We start from the raw sequence: 17,141 nt of genomic DNA on the forward strand, positions 1-17,141 counted from the left end.
GTTGGGTCATGCGGCAGTTCTATTTTTTTTAAGTTTTGAGTAATCTCATTGTTGTTTTGATTAGTGTTTTCCTAAGAGACATGATTTCTTACCACAGTGTCTGAATCTGTCCAGGACTCCCAGGCTGGACTCACCTGTCTGGGGCATGCTGAGCTGGCCCTTTCTTGTCAATATTTGCAGCCTGTGTCTCTCTAAACTCCAGTATCACCACCTGTTAGTGGCCTGAATGCCCAACTTTGCAGGGGCTGCCCTACCAAGTCCACATGTGTGGAGGTATAAGGTGGTGACAGATCTCTGAAGTCACAGAAGAAAAAACCCTGCATGGACATAGAGTGACCATAGTGAGGAAAATGTGTGAGGGCATTTGCCATTCACTGGGGACATCTTTTTGAACTGATCAGGAAATGTGCTGCCCCATTCAAAGCAGAAAGTGTAAATGTGAATCTCTAATGCAACATAAGAAGCCATGCCACTGTGATACAGAACAGAGGGATCCTGTCCCCATTTCCTTTTGTTCTCCTGGAGCCTTTGCTCCAGTATTGTCAGCCCTTGTTGTGGCTTTAAGAAAAGTGAGACACATGCTCCTGAGCCTGAAAGTCTTTGAAACTGGATGATTTGGGGACACAATGACTTCATACACAATTTCTAAACTTACTGTTGTAGAAAAAATATGTACTAAAGGAGTAAGTTTGAATTAGTGTTTTGAATAGCACATTATGCTACAGAGAGAGCCTTTAATGTCTGAAGAAGGAAAACTCTGGAAATAGCTCTGAGGCCTGGAGAAATACCCTATCGCAAATCCTCCTAAATGTTCCTTTTTTTTTTTTTTTTTTTTGGAGGGAAATTTCATGCACTTTAAGGCCACCAGGACCTTATCTCCCCGCAGTCCCTTTCCCTTACCAAGCGCCCAGGCTCACCTCCAGCAGATCTAAGGACCTCAGTCAGTTTCTCCTCCTCCAAGCCCCAGAGATCTTGAAAACTCAAAGTCCCTGCTATAAGGGCGGAGGCTTTGCTGCACTAGGGCTGCAGGGGACTCTTCCACAGCCCGGCCACATCCTGGCTTTGAGAGCCATCCGCCCAGCTCGCCAGGGCTGACCTGGACGCTGGAGACCTTGCTTTCAGTCTGTGCATCTAGTCCCTGCACCTTGGTCCTTCCCCAGTTTTAGTCATGGCAACTCCTGGACTGTGTGCTGTCCTGAGACTGCTCCTGGTCCTTCCCTTATTCTGCCACTCATTTTTTAGCTGGAGATGAGCCTATCAAAGCCTAGGAACCAACTGCAAAATATATAGACTCAAGGCCAGAAAGGGCAGAGAGTCCCAAACATGATGAACTTAGCAGGCCCACACAAAACGACACTATAATTAAAATGGAAAGTGTTAAGAACAAAGAGGGAATCCTTTGTTATAATGAATTCTAATGGTATGAAACTAGAAATCCGCCATAAGAAAAAAACTGAAAAGCACACAAAGTCACAGAGTCTAACATGTTACTAAACACTGAATGGGTTAACAATGAGATTTGGGAGAAATTGAAAGTTACCTTAAAATGAATATAAATAAGAACACAACAACTCTAAAGTTTATAGGACATGGCAAAAGCAGTTTTAAGGGAAAAATTTACAGCATTACAGGCCTACCTCAGGAAGCAATAAAAATGTAACTCAAATAAACTATCTAACTTTACACTTAAAGAAACTGGAAAAATGAACAAATAAAGCCAAAAGTGATGAAGAAAACAATATAGATCAGAGCAGAAATAAATGAAATTGAGTCTAAAAAAAATACAAAAAATCAATGAGACCAAGAGCTTGCTCTTTGAGAAGATAAATAAGATTAATAAGCCTTTAACCAAACTCAACAAAAAATAAGGACTTAAATAAATAATTAGAAATGAAAGAGAAGTAACAACTGACATTGAAAAAATACAAAAGTTTGTAAAATAATATAGTGAACCACTATATGCCAACAAATTGGTATCCTGGGAGAAATGGATAAATTCGTTGAAACATACAATTTTATAAAACTGAAACAGGAAGAATAGGATAATCTGAATAGAAAGACTACAACCAGAGAAATTGAAACAGTAATCCAAAAACTTTGAAAACACTGATGCGAAAGACAAACATTGAGCCATTGCTTCTTGCATGCACCCCAGCTGGGAAGGGAAGCTACAATCCAGGCGTGTGTCCTGACAGAAAATCAAACCTGCTACCTTTTGGTTTGCAGGATAAAACACAAGCAACTGAGCCACACAGGCCAGGGCCAAAATGCTTTCAACAAATAAAAGTTTTGGACTGGATGGCTTTGCAGGTGAATTTTATCAAACATTCCTAGGAGAGCTAACACCTATTCTTCTCAAAACGTGCTTAAAAATCCCCTCCCTAAAAGTGAATGCTAATGAAGAAAATAAACTACAGATCGATTGGAAACAGAAGCAGGGGTACATGGAGCAGACTGACAGAGGGGAGGGATGAGAAGAAACTGGATATAAGACGTTAAAGGAATTAGCCAAAATAGATATATGCATGGTCCATAGACACAGACAGCAGAGTGCTGATGGCCAGAGGAAAGGGGTGTGAGGGCTAAGTGGAGGTGAGCAAAGGAGTAAAGAACATCTGTGAATGTATCCAAAATGAAAATAAAGAAAAAACAGTATTATTTTATGTGATATGTTGCAAAACCATAAAAATGATAGTAGTTTAATTACTGCTTATGAATTTAACACAGTAGCTGAACAACTAGATTGTCCTGAACTGTTTAAAAGACAAAATCACACTGAAAACAAAAAATAGTGCTAATGGATACGCAAATTTATGAATATACTAAACACCAACAAATTTTGCACTTAAAAATTATTACAATGGCAAACTTTATTTGTGTGCATTTTACTACAATAAAAATAAAGAAGTTAAAAAGAATTACCTCCTGTTTGCCATAATGAGCCTGATATTTGCAACTAAATATAAAGTAAAAGATTCAAGATAAATTGACACTCGGAGTACGATATGTGTTATTCGAAGGTTGAGCTAAGTCTAAACCCCAATCTCTATTGATAGATTTAGTGTCATAGGGAAAACTGAAGTCAATAAATAATGGAAAAAAACATAGATTCAGGAAATGTCGCTTCTGGGTTCAAGGAAGGATTTTGTGGCCAAGACTGCAGACACAGGTGCTTCTTAATGCTGTCAATGAACCGTTTCCTTATTGTGTGGTTACCCAGTTGCAAGCTTATGTTTTGTTAATCCACTATACATGGTACAAACATTCTCATGCTTTCTAAATAAACTAGCTTATAAATTGTCATGAATGGTTTTGTTCTATGTTCAATTTGGCTTTCAACGTAATTGCCCTAACTTTATTATAAACAATACTTGTACAAAAACATAATGATTCATTTTGATAAATGACAATTTTGCCCTTAATAAAGCCATTTATTAAAATAAGATTTAAATAAGATTTATTTAAAAATCCATGGCTGGTGTGGTTCAGTGGACTGAGTACTAGACTGTGAAACAGAAGGTCGCAAGTTCAATTCCCATTCAGGGCATGTGCCTGGGTTGCAGGGGTCATCAAGAGACAACCATACATTCATGTTTCTCTCCATTTCTTTCTCCTTCCTTTCCCCTCTCTAAAAATAAGTAAATAAAATCTTTAAAAGATAAATAAAAATAAAAATGCAATACACGGTTTTTTAAGAGTATTGTCCTAATAGAAAATGATCATATCTTATTATTAATTGTAAAGACATAGTCCTTTGAAAAGTGTTATGTGCTTTCAAACATGTAATGACCTTTGTCTTTTGAAATCTACAGATTATGTCCCAACTGCCAATGATCCTGAATTTAATAAATGTGTCCCTTCTGGAGGAAGTGTCATCATCTTGTAATGATGACAATGACAAGAATGAAACCACACATGCCAACACAGATGCATCTCAGAGATACAATAGTGAGTAAAAAACCAAAACAAAACAAAACACTGTTCTATTTGTCTAATCCATTTAAAATATATAGGTAAGCACAGAGGATGCTTAATGATGTCTAGGATAGATATCCCAGATTAGCTTAACTCATTCTCTTTCCAATTTATTGGAAAATACACCATAACTCAGAAGATGAACTCAGCAATTCTTGGAATCTCTGAAAACTGATTTAATGTAAGAACTCTGGGGAGGATTGTGGTTCTGTGAGGTGTGCATTATGGCTGTCCCAGCACTCAGGGCTCCCGAGGCTGCAGGGGGGCTGTGGCCAGGGAGCAGGGCAGCGAGCAGGCTTCCCAGGAAGCCGCAGCACGTTCCTCGGTGAGGCTCATCTCCAGTCCTGCCTGAGGGGATTAGCCAGGACGCCACATCTTCGGTCTCCATATATAAAGTAATGATGGTTCTGGTTCATGACCTAAGGGTTATAATTCTTTTAATTCTATGCTCCTTGTATTAAAAAGAAACAACAACAATAAAAAAACCACAGAAGAAAAGTTAGTGCCCATCTTATGTCATTCAGACAAAGAGGCAAAAAGTTTGGTCTCCTGGACAAACCTTAATCAGCTAGTATTGCCCAGAGAAGGCACTTCACATGTGATCACCTACAACCCCAAGGAGATTGGAACTCCCACTGTGGCTGGAACATAGAATTACTGATCTATGTCTGATACTCACACTGTGAGCAAAGCCAGTCCTGAGCTCCCTTCTGTTGGACATTTTTCTTGTTTTTGTGACAACACTACACTTTGTCATAAGCCCCGTGTCTCTGTGTGTGCTGGTTCAGAGTGATCACAGGGAGTTTCTGACTTCTTTCTCTGAGCTGGGCTAAGGATATATGCTCCAAATAATGGCACATCCCCTGAATATAACCAACATTATCTCTGAGTACCATGTTTTAAGAGCCCTAACTGGTTTTTCTTTACTTTTACACATTATCTACAATGTTTTCCTTCTTGGAATAAGAAGACTCAGTTGCTTTCTATCCATGATCAGTGTGAACATGCGCATGCACACACACACACACACACACACACACACACACACACACACACCCCTTTCTATTTTGTATCCAGTATTTTTTCCTAAAATCCAATATTTAGTGTAAACCTTATTGTGTAGGTTTAATGCTATTCCTATTTGAGCCACATAACTCTGATTTCCTTAATTTTGATCTCTGCTGTACATTAGACATATGTAATGATTTTTAAAAAAGAGTAAAAAAAAGCCAAAACTCTCCATAGCCTCTCACACTGCCTGCAAGTTTTCTTGAGTAGGTGCCACCTTCTGGTGGTAAGATTACAAATTGCACCTCCCTATGGGGTCAAAACAGTTTTCCCACCCCAGGGTCAATCCTAGGGGCAGAACCAGGAAAAGCAACTATTAAGTGCATATGTAACGCTCTTTGTCAAAAGTCACTAAGAATTTCAAAAGTGTGAAAGCTGAGTGTTAAACCTACAGCAGGTTCTTCTAAGTGACTGCACAGACTGTGAGCCCGTGAAGCGGGCCCTCCCTAGGGGGACAAGTGTCTGTGTCCATCCCCCAGTGAATCCCATGAGAAACTCAAGTCATAAAATACCCACAGACCTACACTCAACGCTATTTATAATGGTGCAGAGTAGAGGCTTTCCCACTATGGACGAGCAATACGTCAGGATTTCTAAGAGCCTCAGGAGACAGGTGTGCACGCTCACAGGTGCAGGTGCAAACCTGCTATGCTGATGCTCTCAGACAATGACGTCAGTGATGGCAGTGCCACCAGCTACAGAATCAGCTCCCCCAGCACCTGCCGGACCAAGTGCCTCCCTCAGAGCTGGGCCACAGCTACACACCTCTGTTCCACACAGATTTCACCCAGTGTCCCTGTGACATGTGCTGCCTCCTCCTCTGAAATCTGCCGTGTCATAGGGGTGGGCTGGTCACTCTGGGATATGAGCTGCACAGACGCCAGGGGCCAGGCCAGCCTCCTTTGGCTTCTAGGGGGCTCGGCAGGGTCCAGCCGGAAGGGGCAGATGGTGTGAGCGGGCGACCCCTTCCCAGGTGCTCCTCGGCACCTCTTCTGCTTCCTATTGGCTATGAAACGTTGCTTTAAAAAACACTCACAGTAGAAATCCAGCTGCAGAGGCCAGTTTGTGGAGCCCAGCCACTGGGGCTGTGCTGCAATAGCATCATCTGCTCAACTGCCAGATCCCTGCACCTGACAAGGGGCAAACCAGAGCCAGTGGGGTCAGGGTGCACGCCTGGGTGCTTCTCCTGACCACAGGGCTCTGCGAATAAAGATGGTCCTTGTGCTTGGGCAAGTATTGAGCAGAGCCAAGTTTTAAAGTGAGATTATTATTTCTTTGCTTGTGTTATGAGTTTTTTGATAACAAGTCAGCCAAAAAACAATAAGATAGTTATAAGAACCTGTCCCCCACCCCCATTTTCAGCTCTGAGAGAGAGCGGCGCCCCCACCCAGCAAAGCCATGCTCATCTCCGCAGCCCCCTGGGGACCCCAGTGGCCAAGGGTGTCTCCAGGCTGAGGGAGGCCAAGGGAGCAGGGATGTGGGAGGGCAGGAAGCTGGGCCTCAGGCCTGATTTCAGGCAGGTCAGGTGGGGCAGCAGCACCACCAGGCCTCCCCAGCCACATGGGGAGGAGGAGGAGCCGATTTCTGAGCACGTGGGGTTTTTGCCTCCCCACAAATGTGAATGATATGCTTTTTTTTCAAGAATGACTAAGGCACAAAAAAATTAACTTTTCTTGTATTTCATGTTTTGCTTATTTTTAGACTACTCACCTTTTTTTCATGTGTTCCAGAGACTGTGCTGAGCTTTTTTTTACACTTTAACTTATTTAGTTTATACAACAGCCCTATCAATTTATACTATTAATACTTTTTTTTTTGATCAAGGACTAATTCTAGTCTCAGTCCATAAAACTCTCAGTTCTCCAAGTTACTTATGTACAGTATGTCTTCATTTCTTGGCTAGATACCAATATCCTGGAGGGCAGAGACTGAGTGTTATTTGGGTGTGAATCTCAGGCATATGCTACACCAAACATGATAATATAAACTTCAGGCTCATGAACACTTAGGGTCTGAATCCTCCAGAAGAAAATAAGGGTTGTGGTTATAAGAATGGCATGTGCTAAAGCCTGGCATTGGCATCAGATGTGGTTCTTGGGGTTGGAGAGGTGGGCAGAACATAGGGACTTCTGGGAGTGGAGCAGCAGGTGCTTGTAGGGGCTGGCTGGTGACATGCTTAAATTCACAGCGGTACCCAGGGAGTGCTACGCACACCCAGGCAAGACAAGTTGAGTTTTATGCAGTAGCCATTAGGGACAGGGACAGTGATGGCTATAGAGGTGAGGCATTAAAAAGAGAAACTACTGCATAGCAAAATAACCACAAGGATGCCAAGTACAGCGTGTTGTATGTAGTCAATAATATTGTAATATTTATGTGTGGTGAGAGGGTGGTCCTAGATTGTCAGGGCATTACTTCATAAGTTTTATCAATGTCTCACCACTACGTTGTACACCTAAAACTAATATAACATCAAATGTCAAATTTAAAAATTTTAAGAAAAGAAATATTCAGCTTAAGAGAATAATAAGGAAACGAGGCTTAATTCACCATCTGTTTAATAACAAGCTGTGTGGTGGGTTCCCTTTGCAGGGAGCCCCAGTCAGTTACACAGGCCTGAGAAACACGTTAGTGTGAAAGGATCAGCAGCATTTCTTGCTCGTCTGATTTCACAGAGGGAGGCATTGGTGATGGAATCTGAGTGCATCTGCCTGGACACAAAGTGTGTGTTCTCTGAACTGCGGCGTGTTGCCTTTACTGGTGCAGTTAAAAGCCAGGCTGTTGAGAACCAGTAAAATTTGGCTAATCCATGGAAAGATGTAATGTGGCAAAAAAAGAGAAGTGGCTTTTTTGCTTTATAAAAAAAGGTTACAAAAATTGACTTACTCGTAGACCAAGTATTCAACCTGCAGTGATAGGTGGCAGCAGACATAGTTCGAGCACATCATGGATTCTGATATAAGCAGCGCACCCAGGTCAACAAGGTAAACAGCTCAGGCGTCAGCAGTTCTTTCTCTGTGTAAAGGGAGAAGGTTGATTCCTTACTCATTTCTAATAGAAGTTTTTAAGGATGTGTTTATTTACTTACTCATTTATCTTTAGAGACAGGGGAAAGGAAGGGGAAGAGAGGGAGAGAAACATTAATGTCGGTTGCCTCTCGTGCGCGCCCTTGTGGGCACCTGACTGGCAACCCAAGCGTGTGCCCTGACTGGGAATCAAACCAGCAACCCTTTGGTTCACAGGCCCGCACTCAATCCACTGAGCCACACCAGCCAGGGCTCTAATAGAATTTTTAAAAGCCTTCTCAGCAATTTTCAAGGCCTTTTGAAGGCCAACAGAAATATAAACACAGCCCATATTGCCTAATTCTAAAGAAAACTAAAGAAAAATGGGAAAGGAAGATTTTTAATAAGAGTGGCTAAAAGGTTCCCTTACCTAAGGAGCACACCCTGTTACATCTCTTTAATTATTTATTTTACCATGAGAAAACACCAATCTTAAAATTATTCTCTAAAAATTAATAAAAGTTTTAGCCATATGAATGCATAAGTTCAATTTATCCCAACTATTATATATAAATTAATGGTTTTTGCACTTTTGTACCTGTTTCATGGTTAAAAACTATATTTATTTATTTTTTAACAATACATTATTGTGGTTTATTTAATATAGTAAATTATACATCAGGCTACAGTTTAAATGCAGTTATATATGTATGATTGGAAGAGAATAGTGTACAATTAATAAGACTCCTCCTAAACCTTTATTTCATGGACTTTCCCCATCTTTCTGCTTAGCAATAAAAGGCATTTCTAGGTTTCTATGAAGAATATCTTTACAACTGTCAGTGTAAACAGAAAATTAGTATATAGGCAGTGCTTGGCATTTACTAAATAAGTAACAGGCCAATAAGTTCAATTGTGCAGTTGTGACATGTAACATGAAAGAGGTGTTGAAACCTTAGGACTGAGTAATCTGCTGTGTTTCCAACATGACTTCAGCTGCCTTAAGAGAGTATTTGGTCTCCATCCTCCCTGCAAAATGGTAAACTCTGTTTATTTGACTAGCTGCATAGTTAGCATATTTTATGTTGTCTTCTTCTTGTTTGTTTTTCACTTGCTTTTGAATCAGAAGGAGTATGACTTGCCTACATGTAAAGTCCAAACAAAGCTCTCATATTTATGTTCAGTTTCAATGTTTGTGCAAAATACTTTCTTAAAAGTTCAAGGTTTTTAGTTTACCCTAGGTGTATTTAACCTCAGTGTACTGCTGACATTGTAAGTGGTGGTGTGAATTATTCATCCTAAACTCCTGCAAACAGCAGGCTGCTTTAGCATAATCTCACGTTCATTGATGCAAAGTCCTGCAAGCTCATGCCAGGCTTCATGGTCTCCAACAAATTGTTCCAGATGTGTATTCAGTTCCTGAATGGTCTCCACACTTTTCCCCTGGGCTTTTCAAATAGCAGTGTTAAGCTTCCTTTCAGCAGTGTTAATTGGGTCTTCAAGTGCAATTTGCTCATGCAGCTGTACAGCATCATCCTTTCTTTCCAGGGCTTCACACTCATGACTTCGGTCACTTGACTCTGTGACTGCCAGAGAACTGTATTCTCAGCTCCTGCAGACAAAGCAATGCAAAGTCGTCCTGACCATCGTGTAGGGCTGCAATCACACCTGCTCACACATGATCTGACTGTCACCTCCCCGCTGAGCAGCATATTCATGGATTAACTTCTTTATCACTTTCACAATTTGCTCACTATTTCATGAGCTTTCTTTTCTCTGTGTTTTAATTTTTCTCTCACATTTTTTCCTAAGTGACAGTGTAAACCTCTATGACCTTCCCAATATTCTCAGAGTGTTAATTAATTATAAAATGAAATTACCAGGTTGCTGGTTCTGTCTGTCTGTATATATGTCTGTATATCCACCTCTTCTGGTAATAATTAAAATTGGTTTATAAAAATTCCTCTGCTTAATTGGCTTATGTAAGTTAAGAAATATAACAAATACTAACCCAATATCTAGTTTATTAATTGGCAACATATTTCATGAGTAAAATGATGCCATTTTGCCGGAAGTATTAATGACATATCTAATGGATGAATCAATGACATATACAAAATTGATGTGTACATATATGATTCAAGTATTTTTATGTTTCTAATAAGAATGATTGTGGTTGCTGTGGAATAGACATTAATGTTAACACTGTATAATAAATCACATATTTCTTTAAGAAGACGGAGCTTTATGGGCCAAGTGTGCAAATGTGGTTTAAGACAACTAAACATGTATAATTGGTGAATTGCTTGCCTTTCCCCATACTACTTAATGAAAATATCATTATACAATGAAAATATCATTATACAATGAAAATATTGGTAATTCAAAAATTATTTCTGCAAGTCTGTTTATATATCATCCAGTGTAGTAGATAGAAGAATAAATAAGAACATAAAAATTAAATAAATGTCTTTAAACACAAAGCTGTCCATGGCTTCTTTCTGTGGAGAGATCTTAGTGATGTCCTGCCCCAGGCCTGTGCCCTGGGCCCTCAAGTATAGCTGGGCAGGATGGAGAGAGCCCCCAGATGTGGTGGAAATGGGAAGAAAATCTCTCTGCCAATGAATACCTGCCTGCCCAGGCACTTGAGGCTGGAGTGATATTAGAGAAGAGGGAAGGGTAGGGGAAAAGGTAGGTCCAAGGGCTAAAATTGTAAAGTTAAGTGGCTTTGTCTACCACCTTCCTCATAGGAGAAACTCCAGGGAGGTTGAGTCCACACTGTGAGTGGCTTGAGGAGACAATCCCTCACCTGAGTGAGTGAAATGGAAAAAAATCAGAGTAGAAATGAGACCCTAGAAGATAAAGCAGCTGAATGAACAAACCAAGGGAAACCTCCCAAAGCTTTCTGGATGGTGATAAACCTTCTAGAGAATAATGAAGTGGGGTGAAGTGGATAGAGAGTAGGTGGCTTAGGGGCTACTTTCTTATATAAGATGGTCAGGGAAATCCTCCATGACCGTGTGACATTCTAGCGAGGTGTAGAAAAGAGAGGAAGGGGATGTGGAGGTCTCAGGAGAAAGATTAGTCAAGAGAAAGGGAACAGCCAATGCAATGACCCTGGTGCAGACTGTTGCTTGTCAAACTACCCCTGTGACCTGAAAGGAGGAGATGAGGGGGATGACATGAGAAGTGAAGACAGAAAACAGATTTTTAGGACAGTGCTGTCAAACGGCGATCTGTAAAGAGCTAAATTACCTGGTATACAAAGTATACCAGTCACATCACTAAGGACTCTGTTTTTTTCAGCTCAGATGTCCTTCATTGCAAGACGTTTTCACCCACAGCACTCAGTTGCTTGACCTTCCGGTAAACTTCCTGCCTCGTGCAGACCAGCACTTTGAACAGCACTAATGTGAAACCTTGTGAACTGTGGTGAAGACTTTAGATTTTGGTGTGAGTGAACAATGAGCCACAGGAAGGCTTTAAGAAGGAAAAGAATTACCTGACTGGGTTTTTAAAGAATTCATTTCTAAAAATTTCCCCAGACCTTTTTCTGGGGAAATTGATGTTAGTCCTGAGTATTTGGGTTTTAACTATACTCCTTATAGCAACTGCAGGTGTGCTGATGGAGTAAAGATTACTGCAAGAGCAAGATATACATCAAGGAAAATGCCAATATTTCCAATGAGAGGTCCTGGAGAATGGAGTTGACCTTGACTGAGAAGGAGAAGACTCTGAAAAAATCAGGTCGAGAAATGGAGAGAATAAAATTCTTTGTTTGCACACGTTACAGTATAGGTGCCCCAATAATGTCTAGAATAGATACCCCAGATTGGCTTAACTAATTCTCTTCCAAACCCTTTGGAAACACACACATACAAAAAAAAAAAAAAAAACAACAACAACAACAACAACTGAGTAGCTGGATGCAGCAACTCCCAAAACCTCTGGCAAAATTTTCAATGTATGACTTCTGAAAGATGGAAGTGGTTTTGTGAGTTATGGGTTGTGCCTCTCCCAGCACTCAGGGCAGTGGAGCTGGTGGGTCCTAGGCTGTTGCTGCAGAGGCTGCAGTGGAGCCGTGGCTTGAGACCAGTGCAATGTGTCCATCTCCCAGTTTGTTTGTTTGTTTGTTTGTTTGTTTTTTAATTGAGGAAGGAACAACAGCTACGTTAGTGAGGCAATTTCCACTCTGGCACTTGGTAATCATTCTGGTAGCTTAAAATTGAGTCTGCTTGCAAATATATAAAAATTAATTTAAACAAGTATTATTTTTTCTACAAAGAGAAGGCAGACTGTTTATGGCCTGGTTTATATACTGAGAATTATAATTTTGTAATTCTATGGTCCTGATATCACAAACAAACAAAAAATAAAGAGAACACATCAGTGCCTACCATATGTTATTTCGTCCAAGAGACAGGAAGTTTGGTTTTTCTCAAACAAATCTTAGTCAGTGTGTAAGAATAAGAAGATTTTTTTTATGTGAACACCTACAACCTTAAGTAAATTTTGACTCCCACTTAATTTGAAACATTAAATTATCTTTATGTTGTGTTTGATATTCACATTATGTGCAAAGCCAGTTCCCAATTCCACATTAAATGCTCTTTCTTGCATTTGTGACAACACTGGACACTTCTATGGTAATTCCTGTATCTAGTGTGTGCTGTTCAAAGTGATCATAGGAAAGTTCTGGCTTCTCTGGGTCATGCTGACAACATCTGCCCCAAACAACTACAGCTCCCTGGACAGAACTCAATTCTTCTTTACATTACATTCTTTGAGGCTACTTACTAATTTTTTTCACTTTTATGCATTATGTTACCTAAGGTCTTCCTTCTTGAAAGATGAAGACCCAGGTATTTTTTTCCCTCACAAACACACACACACACACACACACACACATAATCTTCCCAGCCTACCTTTCCAGTATTTTTCTAAAGAACAATATTTAGTGTAGACTTTATTGTGTCTGTTTAATGCTATTCACATTTACGCCAACTCAGAGATTTCTTTAAATCTGAATCTCTGAAGTACATCAGAGATGAACAACCTTCCATCTGTGAGCTGCAGAGGTGAGGGAGAAATAGTTCTTCTCATTAGACACTTGTAGTGACACAAATGGAGTAGATAAAGCCCCAAACTCCCCCAATCTCTTCATAGCCCCTCCTGGTTACTTTGCATTGGTGGTTCCCCTGGTGATCACATTAAAAATTGCACATCTACATAGCGTCAAACTATTTCTTCCAATCGAGGGTCACTCCTAGGGGCCAAACCAGAAACATCAGTGTCAAATGAATGCAGGGCTCTTTTTTAAAAAGTCATTAAGAATTTCAGGATGGTGAAGGCAGATTATTAAACCTACCACTGGCTTTTCTTAGTGAATGTGCAGGTTGAGAACCTATGAAGCCAACCCTCCCCAGCAGGACAAATGAATGTGTTCATCCTCCAAGTCAATGTCATGCAAAACTCAAGTCATAAAAGCCCCACACACTTACCACTAGTGTCATCCTTAATGGTTTAAACTAAAAATGGCTTTCTCACTTAAAGTGATCAAAAGGCCAAGTTTTCAATATGCCTCAGTAAGACACATGTGCTTTGAAGGGTGGAAGTGGGTGTTTGCTAATGTCGATGCCCTAAGACAATAACGTAGTGATAAAAGTGACACCAGTGAAAGATCAGCTGTAATAATGGGCAGTTTAAGTAAAGCATGAGCTGTAGGGACACCCACTTCTGTGACCATTCAGGGATCTGGCACATCTATGAGTCTGTCATGGCTCCAATATGAGCCATGTGGATGCACCCTCCAGAATAAAGGACAAGTTGCTGTGTTTGTCCCACCACTTAATCAGTCTTAGAAGAACAAAAGGTGTTTTGAGAAATCTATGGTGGGAACTACTAAGCGAATTATATGCAGAATTCTAGGCTTTGGGTAAGGCCATGCCTTCTACAGCAATACTATGATAGCTCCCGGCCGGCTTTTAGTCCCCAGAGGAGTCAACGTGTCTGAATGTGGGCTGCTGCAATGTGACAAGGTAGCCAGAACTCCTCATTATGATTTGGGTTCTATTCCACTCACCAACATAAGGTCAAGTGGGAAGAGCAGCATCCATCACAGATGGGAGTGATAGAACTGCATAAGACAAGGACAGGTGGCCCAGACCACGGGCACCTACTGCTTCAGCACTGTGACCTGTCACATAGGGTTCACCATGGAATCACAGAAATTCACTGTCACTAGTCAATGAAGAAGTAAAAGTCTCTACTCCAAGTTCATTCTGGCACTCAATTACCCCTCCCAACTAGACACATCATCAAACAATATTTTTGCTTCACCCCAGGTACCTAGTCAGCCTATGGACACACAAATCCACTAAGGCATAGCTAACTTGTTGACCCAGCTGAGGCATGTCTTATGGTATGGGGGTATGATTTAAGTATTCACAGTTCTCCCAGGCTATGTGGAAATAGGCCCTCAGACCACACTTTGAGAATCTGCTGCACATGTTTCCACTGGGTCAGAAAAGAGACTGGGCCCCTCTGGCCTTCAACCGAGTCCTAACCTTGAAGCCTGCCCTGCACTCCCCACCTTTCCCAGGCTCCATCCCAATCCCTTTGCTAGTCTGACTACGCTGCACGTCAGCTCCTTTCCTGACTGAATTGTCTGTGTTCATGTGTCCCCAATCTTACAAATCTTCATCGTTCGGACTCCTAGTCCCTGACAAGATGCTCATCTCCTTCTTTCCCTTGATTCTTATTCCATATCCCCTGTTTCATAACTCTGTTGCCTAGTACATCTTGTTTCCAGGACTCATATCTGACCTGAGTTTCATGTCACAGGAGGTACAAAGGAGTCTTCTGGTGCAGGTCTGCTGGTGAATGATATGACAGGAAACTGCATGTTTACTAGAGTTTCAGAGTTGCATGACAGAATATTTTTTACAATCTCTATAAACTTGTTCCTTGAAAGTGAGTGTAATATATATAGAATGAGAGCACTGTTGATGTTAGGCCACTGAAGAGGTGCAGAGTTTAACACCTGCCCCTTTTCTTAGATTCTAAGACAAAGGCCACTTTGAAGCAACCTTGTTCCCAGGACAATCTGAGCAGTCAGCTCATCTTTTGCTGTGGACACCAATTCAGGATGGAGGCAAGACAACTGGAAACAGCTACGTGGAAAATTTCAGCCACATTAAATAATTGGAAGATTTGAAAATATGGTAGAATGGACACTGTGAGCAAGATGACAGGATCAGTTAATAAAAAGCAGATGATGTCAGAGGAAGTGTGCATCAAACGAATTTAAAGAGGCTAAAAAGGCTTTATTAAAGACCATGCATTAGTGTAGTGAGCCAGAACTCAACACCCATTAAACAGAAGGCTGTGGAGATTTTAAGAACAAGAGAAAGAATCAAAGGCATCTCTCTTTGCTTTTTGACTTTACAGAAAATAAAAGTAAAACTTTTCATAAAATCTTCCCAGGAGGTCTTTTTACCTCAGGGTTTTAAAGGTCCTCATCCAAGTCCGGCTTCTTCCTCCCACAGAGACTGATACACAGAGATCCAGGAGGAATAAATTTTAAGGGATGAGCACAGGCTCTTGTTACAGATACTCTCTGAATCATAACATGGGTGAGAAGATTTTAAGAAGATGTGTGCATTTTGAACAGGCAAAAAATAAATAAAAAGAATCTGCAATTACAAACTGTGATTATATTTCTGAAGAAAATGCTCAAAAATATGGAGGTGAGAGCCCTGCAATCAGGAAGAAGCTGTGTAAAGTTAATGACTGTGGGAACACAAAGGCCTCTGCATCACAACAAAACTGCTTTCTGCACAGTGGAGGGACACACAGCCAAGTCCCTTTCAGCCAAGACACAGTTTTCACCCACCTCAGATCCTGCAGTTTATAAAGAGGTGCAAAATAACTGAGACTCCCTGAACAGAGCCAGGATCTGATCTCCTAGAAGGCTGTGCTTCTGGGGTTTTCCATTCAGACATTATATTTATCTCTACAGTCACCTTCCCTTTCATCAAACACAACCACTAAGGAAAAATTGTGTTCTTGATCCTACAACATGGCTGGTGTCACCTGATTTAGCTTTAGTTACCAAAGTGCAGAGGAACTGAAATTCAGTTTTCTGAAGTGATGTTTGAAAACAGAGTTTTCTCTGATGAAGGTTTTTCTATAAAAGATACGATGAGAGTTTTAGCAGCTTCTTCAAGTGAGAGAGCTTCACCTTCACTCTTCACCTGCCATCTCTCTAGACTTAGGTGATGTCCTCTCCCTTCAAGAAATACTAAAATCCCAAAGAGGTCAAACTTAGCTTCGTAAAATCTGAGTTCATTTCTAATTCTGAGGGCGTGGGTTTGAACTAGGACTTTTGAGCTGAAGCCTTGGTTTTAACCAAAGTTTCTAATTCTATCCTATTAACAAAAAGAACAGAAATGTACTGAACTCATGCAAATTTTATTCCTATATAAGCAAGAATACTCAAAAGACTTTAGAAATCTTTTGAAAGACATCAAGGTGAAAGACAAAGATCAATGTTGCTGCCTTGGTGTGTGTCCTCTTGTCCATTCCCATTGTCTACAACTGTGTCCAGGTGCCCATTGATTGCATGGAGAAGGGACAGAGCTCAGGTTCTGTGAGCTCATCACCTGCTCCCATTGGTTATCACATGACCACTGCTCATCCTCCGAGGGACAAAATGTCACCTCCACTGTGGACATGGTACACGTGAGACCAAACCAAGATGGGAGTTGGTCTCAAAAGCGACCTTATGCCCACAATAATGACAATGTCAGCTCACATTTTTGAGTGTTTACTGACTCACTACAAATCTTTCAAGAATTATTCACCTTCAAAACAAGTCTATTATAATGATGCAAAAATCTTTATTTAGAGTTTAACAACATAGAGGGGGAAAAGAGGTCACTCAAATTCCACATCCAGCTCAAGGGTCTCACTTTCAGCAGAACTGACGGGGTTGGAGGCTTTACATTGGTACTCCCCAGCATCTTTCCTCTGTACACGCTCTATGGTGAGACTCCTGTTTCTCTCGGACAGCACCATCCTCTCTGTGGGCTG

At 40.8% G+C, this 17,141-nt stretch overlaps 1 pseudogene; it reads right to left on the minus strand.

The window, feature by feature from the left end:
• Positions 1–9,003: 9,003 nt before the first annotated feature.
• LOC129082655 (ER membrane protein complex subunit 2-like) lies at positions 9,004–16,783 on the minus strand (annotated as a pseudogene).
• Positions 16,784–17,141: the final 358 nt, after the last annotated feature.

This window comes from Pteronotus mesoamericanus, unplaced genomic scaffold, assembly GCF_021234165.1.
Source record: "Pteronotus mesoamericanus isolate MK-2021 breed Mesoamerican mustached bat unplaced genomic scaffold, CSHL_Meso_final scaffold_137, whole genome shotgun sequence".
In the NCBI taxonomy this organism is placed as follows: domain Eukaryota; kingdom Metazoa; phylum Chordata; class Mammalia; order Chiroptera; family Mormoopidae; genus Pteronotus; species Pteronotus mesoamericanus.